At 49.2% G+C, this 8322-nt stretch overlaps 1 protein-coding gene across 2 annotated transcripts in view; it reads left to right on the top strand.

Annotated features, from left to right (window-relative positions):
* The first annotated feature begins 1250 nt into the window (after positions 1–1250).
* The window catches only part of ZC3H12D (zinc finger CCCH-type containing 12D), a 33548-nt gene continuing 26476 nt past the window's right edge, over positions 1251–8322 (top strand). The window contains exon 1 of one of the 2 annotated variants that reach the window (XM_019967569.2): positions 1251–1494. The gene's annotated coding sequence lies outside the window, so the exon portion shown is untranslated. Of the gene's footprint in view, positions 1495–2648; positions 3171–8322 lie in introns of those variants that run through there. The other variant, XM_019967568.2, reaches the window with a different exon arrangement.

The following is an 8322-nucleotide window of genomic DNA, read 5'->3' as shown; positions in this document are numbered from 1 at the left end:
ACCTCCCACCCCATCCCACCCCTCTAGGTTGTCACAGAGCCTGGGTTTGAGCTCCCTGAGTCATACAGCAAATTCCCACCAGCTGTCTATTTTAAACATAGTAGTGTGTTTATGTTAATCCCAAACTCCTAATTTATCCCCACTGTACTTCTAATCTTTATTTAGGTAATCCATTCTACTGCTAAGTCACTTCAGTCGTGTCCAACTCTGTGTGATCCCATAGACAGCAGCCCATCAGGCTCCCCCATCCCTGGGATTCTCCAGGCAAGAACACTGGAGTGGGTTGCCATTTCCTCCTCCAATGCATGAAAGTGAAAAGTGAAAGTGAAGTCACTCAGTCGTGTCCGACTACTAGCGACCCCATGGACTGCAGCCTTCCAGGCTCCTCCGTCCATGGGATTTTCCAGGCAAGAGTACTGGAGTGGGGTGCCATTGCCTTCTCCGATCTATACGTGCCTTAATATTGCAGACTGCCTCCCATCTTCTGTGTGGCACAGATGGGAAATCAAGAAAGCAGCGCATCGAAAGTCTGGTAACTTGTGGCTTTCTTATTTCCTCAGCACCAACTCCCAGGCTCTAAACTCAGCTTGACTAACTGAGTGACTGTATATTTCTGGACTGGTCACATTAGGGACATTGGCATTTGCTGTGCAGGTGGGTTGCTGTGGGGTTTGATTGTGTTCTTTCTTCTGATGAGCATCCCCCAATGCTGGAAATAATCACAGAGCTTGGGGTTTGTTGCCCATACCTGTTGAGGCTGCAGCAAGCTGGACTTCAGGATGCTGGGGTCCCAGGATGCTGGGGTCAGGCTCCTCCGGCCATTGTGAGAGAGGAGACCGCCCACCCCGTGCGCGGCCACAGAAAGGGAAGCCCAGGGCGGTATAATCTCCTGACAGAGGCCAGTGCCCTGCTCCTCCAGCAAGAAGGACTTTGTGACCTGCCTGGGACCCCTGTGATGGCAGGGAAATGCCCACGCACCCATGCACCCAGGTTCTGTCCCTGCCCCGCCCCCACCTTGGCTCTGTGTAACTGGCAATTCTGTATATAAAGTTGTGAGCCCCCACCTTCCTAAGAAGCATCTAGGATCAGATGCTCTTCTCAGCTGCCGGCCAGAGTGGGAACTTGGAGCAGCCACGTCCACCGTGTCCACCGTTGAGGGCGGGGGTGGGGGGAGGCGGAGAGCTCATATTTTCGTCTGCCCTAGCCCTGCCCTCACGGAGTGTGTTTGCATGTGGTTGTTGAACTTTGATTCAGTGACTCATGCTGAGGTGCAGGCTTCATCTCCCTCCCTCATCTGATTGCTGTCTTCCTCTCCTTTAAAAGAAAAAAAAAAGGCAAAGCAAAACTACCTTTGCAGCTTTGAATGTGAATGGTGAAAGGAAGCAGAACTTCGGCCTGAAGAGACTCTCCCAGCCTCGGGGACACCTGGACAGCTGGGAGGACAGCTGAGGGGACCGGGGTGTCCACCGCGAGGGCCCTCGACACGCCCTGCTGGTGAGTGCAGGTCCTCTGGCATGGGTCAGTGTGATAGAGTGCTGTCAGACTTGCGGCGGGGGTGGGAGGACAGAGACAGCGCACTCGGGGAGGCGGGGGCCGGGATGCAGGGCATGTGTTCTTGGATGGGAAGCATCCTAGCAACAATCTCATCTCCCTCAGTTACTCTGAGGGCTCAGTGGGGGAAAAAAATAGGTAAGCATCTTTAATTTCCTTTGGGTGAAATCTTGCTCTATCTAGCAAAATTGTATTTAATGTCAAGAGGGCTTTTATTGGAGAAAGATTAATCAGAAGAAACTCTTAGGTTTAAGTAAAAGCTCCTGCTTTAAAGATGTTTTAATTGTATGAAATCAGAAGGACTAGGGTCTCAAAGAGTCGGACATGACTGAGGCGACTTAGCACGCATGCACAGAACTCTGCAGCACATCTGAAACCTGTCTCCATGCTTTTGAGAGCATCTTGTAGACGAGATGGTGACTGGTGGGTGTCTAGTTTCCAGGCAGATCGGGAACGTTTGGCAGGGCCCCAAACGCCATGTCTTCTAGAGGACGGCCCCGTGGGCTTCAAGAAGACCTTCGAGGACGTTGAAATAAGTCTTCACCTGATGGCAGTGAATGTAATCTTGGCTTATGCCCTGGGGCCATTTTAGAATGCTTGGCCACGAACTCCAAGAGGTGACCTCAGGGCCACATGTTGCCACGCCAGGAGTGCCAACACCTGGCAGCTGAATAGGCTGGGAGGGGCATTGAACAGACGGTTTTGCTTTAAACTTTGCTTCAGAGTTGCCCTGCGGTATCGATCAGGGCTGTAAATACTTGTGTGTACACCTGAAGCAACCTCCAGCAGCACACAAGGGCCGGAGAAAACAAAAGGCCAGCCCAGCCCCCCAGGCTCAGAGCAACATTATTCACAACAGCCCCCAGGTAGCAGCAATCCAAGTGTCCATGGATGAATGGAAGGATAAACAGTGTGGTTTATATGACACGGATGAACCTTGAAGACATTGTGACAAATGAGACAAGCCAGACCCAGAAGGACGAATACTGCACGATTTCACTTGCATGAAGTAGCTAGGATCATCAAATTCGTAAAGACGCAAAGTAGAACTGTGGTTACCAGGAGTTGAGGCGGGGGGGATGGGGAGTTAGGGTTTAATGGGGATAGAGTTTCCATTTGGGAAAAGGAAAACGCTCTGACTATGGAGGGTGATGATGGTTGCTTACTGCTGCTGAAATGCACTCATAAGAATCGTTAAAACGGTGAATTTTATGCTATGACTCTTTTGCCACAATTTCATAAAATTATAATTCTGTTAAGGAAAAAAAAAAAAGGTCAGGCCAAAACCACAAATCTCATGGGCTGAAGTTTTTGCCTCTCTGTGACTTCCTCAAACTCTGACAACTCCCCTGAGGGCTTCTAGATCTAAGCTGAACCAGAAAACTTCTGCAGGGACTCTGTCTAGAACCGTCCCCTCACCACGGTGGGTGACTTCCGGTGGGCGTGTGCAGGAGATTTCTCTGCAGCTGGCCAAGGCAACCTGGGAACCGACTTGGAGGTCAGGGTCCAGTGTTGAAGGATCGCTGGCCTTGCTCTGTGGCCCCCGAGTGGCCCTGGGCAGCACCCTCTGGCAGGAACTGCCACCCTTGGGAGTCTCCCATCCAGCGGTGAGATCCTGGGTAAGTCAGCCAAACCTCAGTCTTGTCACCTGCAACCTGAGTAACTCTTTCCATGTCGCAGGGACTTTGGGATTTCCCAAAGATGACACACAAGGAGGCACCTTGTAACCGGAAAACACAGTGTCCCTGTGAGCTGCTGATTCTCTGCAGTTCTTATTGCTCTTATTTGCTCATGCTTCAGTTTGCTGTGTGTTTTTTTCTTCCCCTAGGGGCTCTTCCAGCCAGACTTTTTGGCCCAGAGCCCCTCCTTCCTGATTGACTGATGCTAAAAACCAGATCTGACCCACCTTGTTCCGCCTGCGAGGGTCCCTTGTGCCCCCTCCCCCTTCTCCCTTTCTCTCCAGCTGGGTCGTCAGGTCCGGAGCCCACCCTCCGCAGCCTCCACACTGAGCATCCGACAGCGTGCCCCGCTGACTTGTCAGAGTGCGGGAGACTTGGGAAGGTTTTCAAAGTGTTACTAGCCATCTGTGCTGTTTGTGACTTCCAGTCAAGATTGAGGAAGAAAACCAAGATGAAATTGTTCGTACTTTCAGGTCTTAAAAATAGAATGGAAAAAGTAGCTGCCGGCAGCCCTGCGGCTCAAAGACCATCACAGCTGGGGGAGGTGGGGCGGGGGGCGGGCTGTGACTCGGGGCTCCAGAGAGCAGCCCCCCACCCTAGTGTTCTCCCTTATTTAGAAATTTTAAAAGGAAATGAAGTTATTTTAGAGTCTCAAGGGGGTAAAAAAGCCTCTGAAGTAGGTGAATTCTTTCAGTTAATTTCGTGTGAAAACAGCCCTCCCGTCCCACGCATACCCTACAAAACTCTGCTCAGAAAAGGAGCTCTGTTGAAGCTTGAGGGGTCTGTGAGGAGCTGCCAAGGCAGGGACCCCCCCTCCCACTCCCCAGAAGAAAGGTTTTTCACTTCAAGAATGTCCGTGCTTCTGCCCTACCAGAACCCAAAGTGACAAAATAAACTCGGACTCTCCTCGTAACTGTTACTAGGTGACTCAAGAGAAGTCACCTGACCCGACCCAGTCATATTTTGACGTTTCCATTTCTGGGATGATAAGGTATTGCTGCTATCTTGAACCAAAGCTCAAAGCAACCCATTATTTGGAGCATCTACTTATCGTCCGTCTCTGCCATTTGCTAGCTGTATAGCCCTCACTCTGTACCACTCTGAACCTTAGTGTCTTCATCTGTGAGCAGGGAATACTTTTTTTATCCACCCTATCGACCCACCAGGGATAATGGGAAGTTTCAAGTAAGAGCCTCTGCAAAAAAATGAGTGGAAACAATGAAGAAAAACGTGAATATAAACTTTTATGTTCATATTGTCTGTACTGTCTTTCTTTCATTTTAGTTCCCTCCTTCTTTTCTTTCTCCCACCCTCTTCTCTCAAGCTTCCTGTCTCTTTCTTCCAAATCCAAATAAGGGCTACAGTGCATGCACAAAGAGCAGGGGAGGGGTGGGGTGGGAGTAACTAAAACCATCAGTCTGGGAGGACTTCTTGGAGGAGGTGACAGTGAGATTAGGTCTGGTGGAGAAGGGGCAGGGGTTCCACAGAGGGAAGAGCCTGGGGTGTGGTCTCCAGGTCTGAGACACGAGGGTCTTCTGGGGACAGCTCACAGTCCCTAGTGTGAGCTGGCCTACCAGATGGGTGAGTGTCATCTTCCTCTATGGAGATTGAGTCAAAGCTGGACCCTGGTCCAAGAAAACAATCACCCTGAAAGAAGAGAATGGCACTGGTCAGGGAAAAGGTGAGGCCGGACTAGAGGTACGTGGCCATGGAAACCAGAGAGGAGCTTGGACCTGGATGTGATCAGTCTTGCTTCTCATGCTGAGGGGTTTTGACATCTACTCTGAACAGGATGGAACGACATGGACATTTTGGGGGACACGGAAGTCTTAATCCATCTAGTCTAACTTGACTAGAGCAGTTGTGGGTGGGAGTGTGGTGAGGTGGCCCTCCCAGGAGCCCTGGGGAGATGACAACGTGGCCTGTCTCTGGCTGGGAGAGGCCGGCTCGTCCTTGGTCATCCAGCTCTGTGCGGGCCCCTCTGGCCTCGCCTTCCTCCTCCAACAAAGATAAGTCATTCCTCTCTTGAGTTTCGAAAGCACATTTTTCTGATAGAAAGTAACTGTGCTTATCATCATGATGTATGACTTGTTGTTTACATTTTTTGTCTGTTTTCCTGAATAGATTGTAGAGAAATCAGACTGTGGATTATTTTGTCTTTATAGAACTGGGTCCCAGCACATTGCCTGGTGCCTAGGAAGTGATCAGTAAGTGTTAGTTACATGAATGAAAGAATGAATGGATGGATGAATGAGTGAACTTGGACGGTGGTGGTGTGAGTGTAAAGGAGAGCATGATTATGGAAAACGTCAGGGAAGCAGAGTTAATGACTCATTGGATGTTGAAGTGTGGGAGAGGGATGAGTCAAAGCTGACCTCATGGTTGCTTCTATGGATCTCTGGGGGATGCCATTCAGTGAGATGGGAACTCAAGAAAAAATATTCCAGGAGGGAAGGTAATTTTAGCTTTGGGCATTTATTAAAGAAAAAGCTACTAAACTCTTCTAATATATGAGGCACTATGCCAGGTGCTGGCTTCCCTGGTGGCTCAGATAGTAAAGAATTTGCCTGCAATGTGAGAGACCTGGGTTCGAGCCCTGGGTTGGAAAGATCCCCTGGAGGAGGGCATGGCAACCCATTCCAGTATTCTTGGCTGGAGAATCCCCACAGACAGAGGAGCCTGGAGGGATGCAGGCCATGGGATCACAAAGTGTCAGACACGACTGAGCGACTAGAACACACATGCTCAGTGCTAGTGACTCTGAGACAGACAGGTCGGAAGGCAGTTCACAGTCTGAGAAGCAGATACCTGACAACTCCATATGCCTTACAGAGGTGTGTGCACATGCCTGGGACCTGAGAGGCCCAAGACACTCATTCTGTCAGGGAGTCAGGGATGACCAGTGTGAGCACATTTGAGCCAAATCTTTTTTTTTTTTTTTAAGTCGAATCTTGATTTTTGCTAAACCCAAAAGATCTCTCTGGGTAGACAGGACATCATATGCAAAAGTGCAATGATAGGAATATTCTGGAGTGGGGAGTAGAAAGAGCTTCAGTGTGGCTGGAGAGAAAGGGCCAGAGGGCAGTTGAGGGCAAGAGGTGGACGGGGGCCTGCAGTGCATCCTGACAGCTCAGCCATCTGCTTAGGAACTTGGTGTCTTTCTTGAGGTCAACACGGGGTAAGAGGGTGTTTCTAAGCAGGGGGTGACATGATCAGACTTGTTCTAGAAACTCAGTGCTGGCTACAAATGGGGGCTCGGCCAGATGGGATGGAGGAGGGGCCCCTAGGAAGCTGTGGCCCACACTGGGGGTGGGATGCAGAAGGTAGGCATGGAGGCTTGGGTGGGGCTTGTGGGCAGGAGGTGGGTGTGAGAGGGGCCATGCTGAAGGAAGGAAAGACACAGGGCTTCTGTCGGGGGCCCTGGATGACATGTCTATAGGCCACCTACATGGAACCGTCTACATGGAAAAAGCTGTTGAAAAGCTCTGGATTTAAGAAGAGGGTTTTTGGTTTCAGAATTCCTTTCCAGTCTCACAAACTATTAAGGACCACCATCACCCCAATTTGTTTATGTGGTTTATATCTATCTGTCGATATGTACTTTATTAGAAACTAAAACTATGAAATTTAAAAATAATCATTTATTTTAAAAATCAGGGTAAACCAATCATATTTAATATAAATGATGTATTTTATGAGAAAGAACTCTATTTTCCAAACCTCCAAAATTTTTAAGAAGACTGGTACTGATTTATATTTTTGCAAATCTCTTTAATATTCAGCTTAATACAAGACAGCTGGCTTCTCATATCTGCTTCCATGTTCAAGCTGTTGGCAATATCACAGCGACATGTAGCTTCTGGGATACTTCATGGTACACTCGTGAGAGGATGAGTGGAAGAAAAAGCAAATTACAACTTAGCATTTATTAGGGAAATGGTTTTACCTTATACACTCCCTGTGAGGGTCTTGGGCTCCCTCTGGACCACACTTTGAGAATCACTGAAGCCGAACTCAGCAAATGTTCTGAGTTCCCACAGTGCTTTACCAAATGGCGCGCAGGGCATTTATCTCACAGGTTTACAGCTGTGTGTGCCTGGTGCTTAGCAAGAAGTCTGAACTGGAAGTGCAGTTGTGGGTTCATGGATCTAGGGGGCTGGTGGAGGGCATGAGGGTTAGGGAAGATGGCTTGGGCAGGAGCCCGACATTGAACAAGGGACCAGAGGCTAAGCAAAGAGCTGGAAAGAAGTAGGAGACCCAGGCTAAGTTCTGCAACCTACGAGAGAAGAGAGTTTCAAGAAAGAGGTGGTCCAAAATTTTTGGATTTAAAATCCCAAGTAAGGATGTGGGCCACAGAGCCAAAAGCAGCAGAGAGGCTGCCCAAGGCAAGGAGTGGAAAGATGCTGCTGGCTTTGGCAGTTACGAGGTTACTGGTGACTTTGAGGGCAATTTCGGTATGGCAGTGATCAGTGGGCCAGGCAGGTAGAAACCGACAAGTGGTAGCTGCGGCAGAGGCCTCTCTATTCAGGAGTCAGTTCCGTCCCTCAGTCACGTCTGAATCTTTGTGACCCCATGGACCGCAGCACACTGGGCTCCCCTGTCCATCACCAACTCCCAGAGCTTGCTCAAACTCATGTCCATCGAGTCGGTGATGCCATCCAATCATCTCATCCTCTGTCATCCCCTTCTCCTCCCGCCTTCAATCGTTCCCAGCATCAGGGTCTTTTCCAAGGAGTCAGTTCTTTGCATCAGGTGGCCAAAGTATTGGAGTTTCAGCTTCAGCGTCAGTCCTTCCAATGAATATTCAGGGCTAAATTCCTTTACGATTGACTAGTTGGATCTCCTTGCAGTCCAAGGGACTCTCAAGAGTCTTCTCCAACACCACAGTTCAAAAACATCAATTCTTCAGCGCTCAGCTTTCTTCACAGTCCAACTCTCACATCCATACATGACCACTGGAAAAACCATAGCTTTGACTAGACAGACCTTTATTGGCAAAGTAATGTCTCTGCTTTTTAATATGCCGTCTAGTTTGGTCATAGCTTTTCTTCCAAGGAGCAAGCATCTTTTAATTTCATGGCTGCAGTCACCA

This window comes from Bos indicus, chromosome 9 (genome assembly GCF_029378745.1).
Source record: "Bos indicus isolate NIAB-ARS_2022 breed Sahiwal x Tharparkar chromosome 9, NIAB-ARS_B.indTharparkar_mat_pri_1.0, whole genome shotgun sequence".
Taxonomy (NCBI): domain Eukaryota; kingdom Metazoa; phylum Chordata; class Mammalia; order Artiodactyla; family Bovidae; genus Bos; species Bos indicus.
Note: the sequence above shows the minus strand (reverse complement) of the source record. Positions and strands in the feature narration are given on the sequence as shown.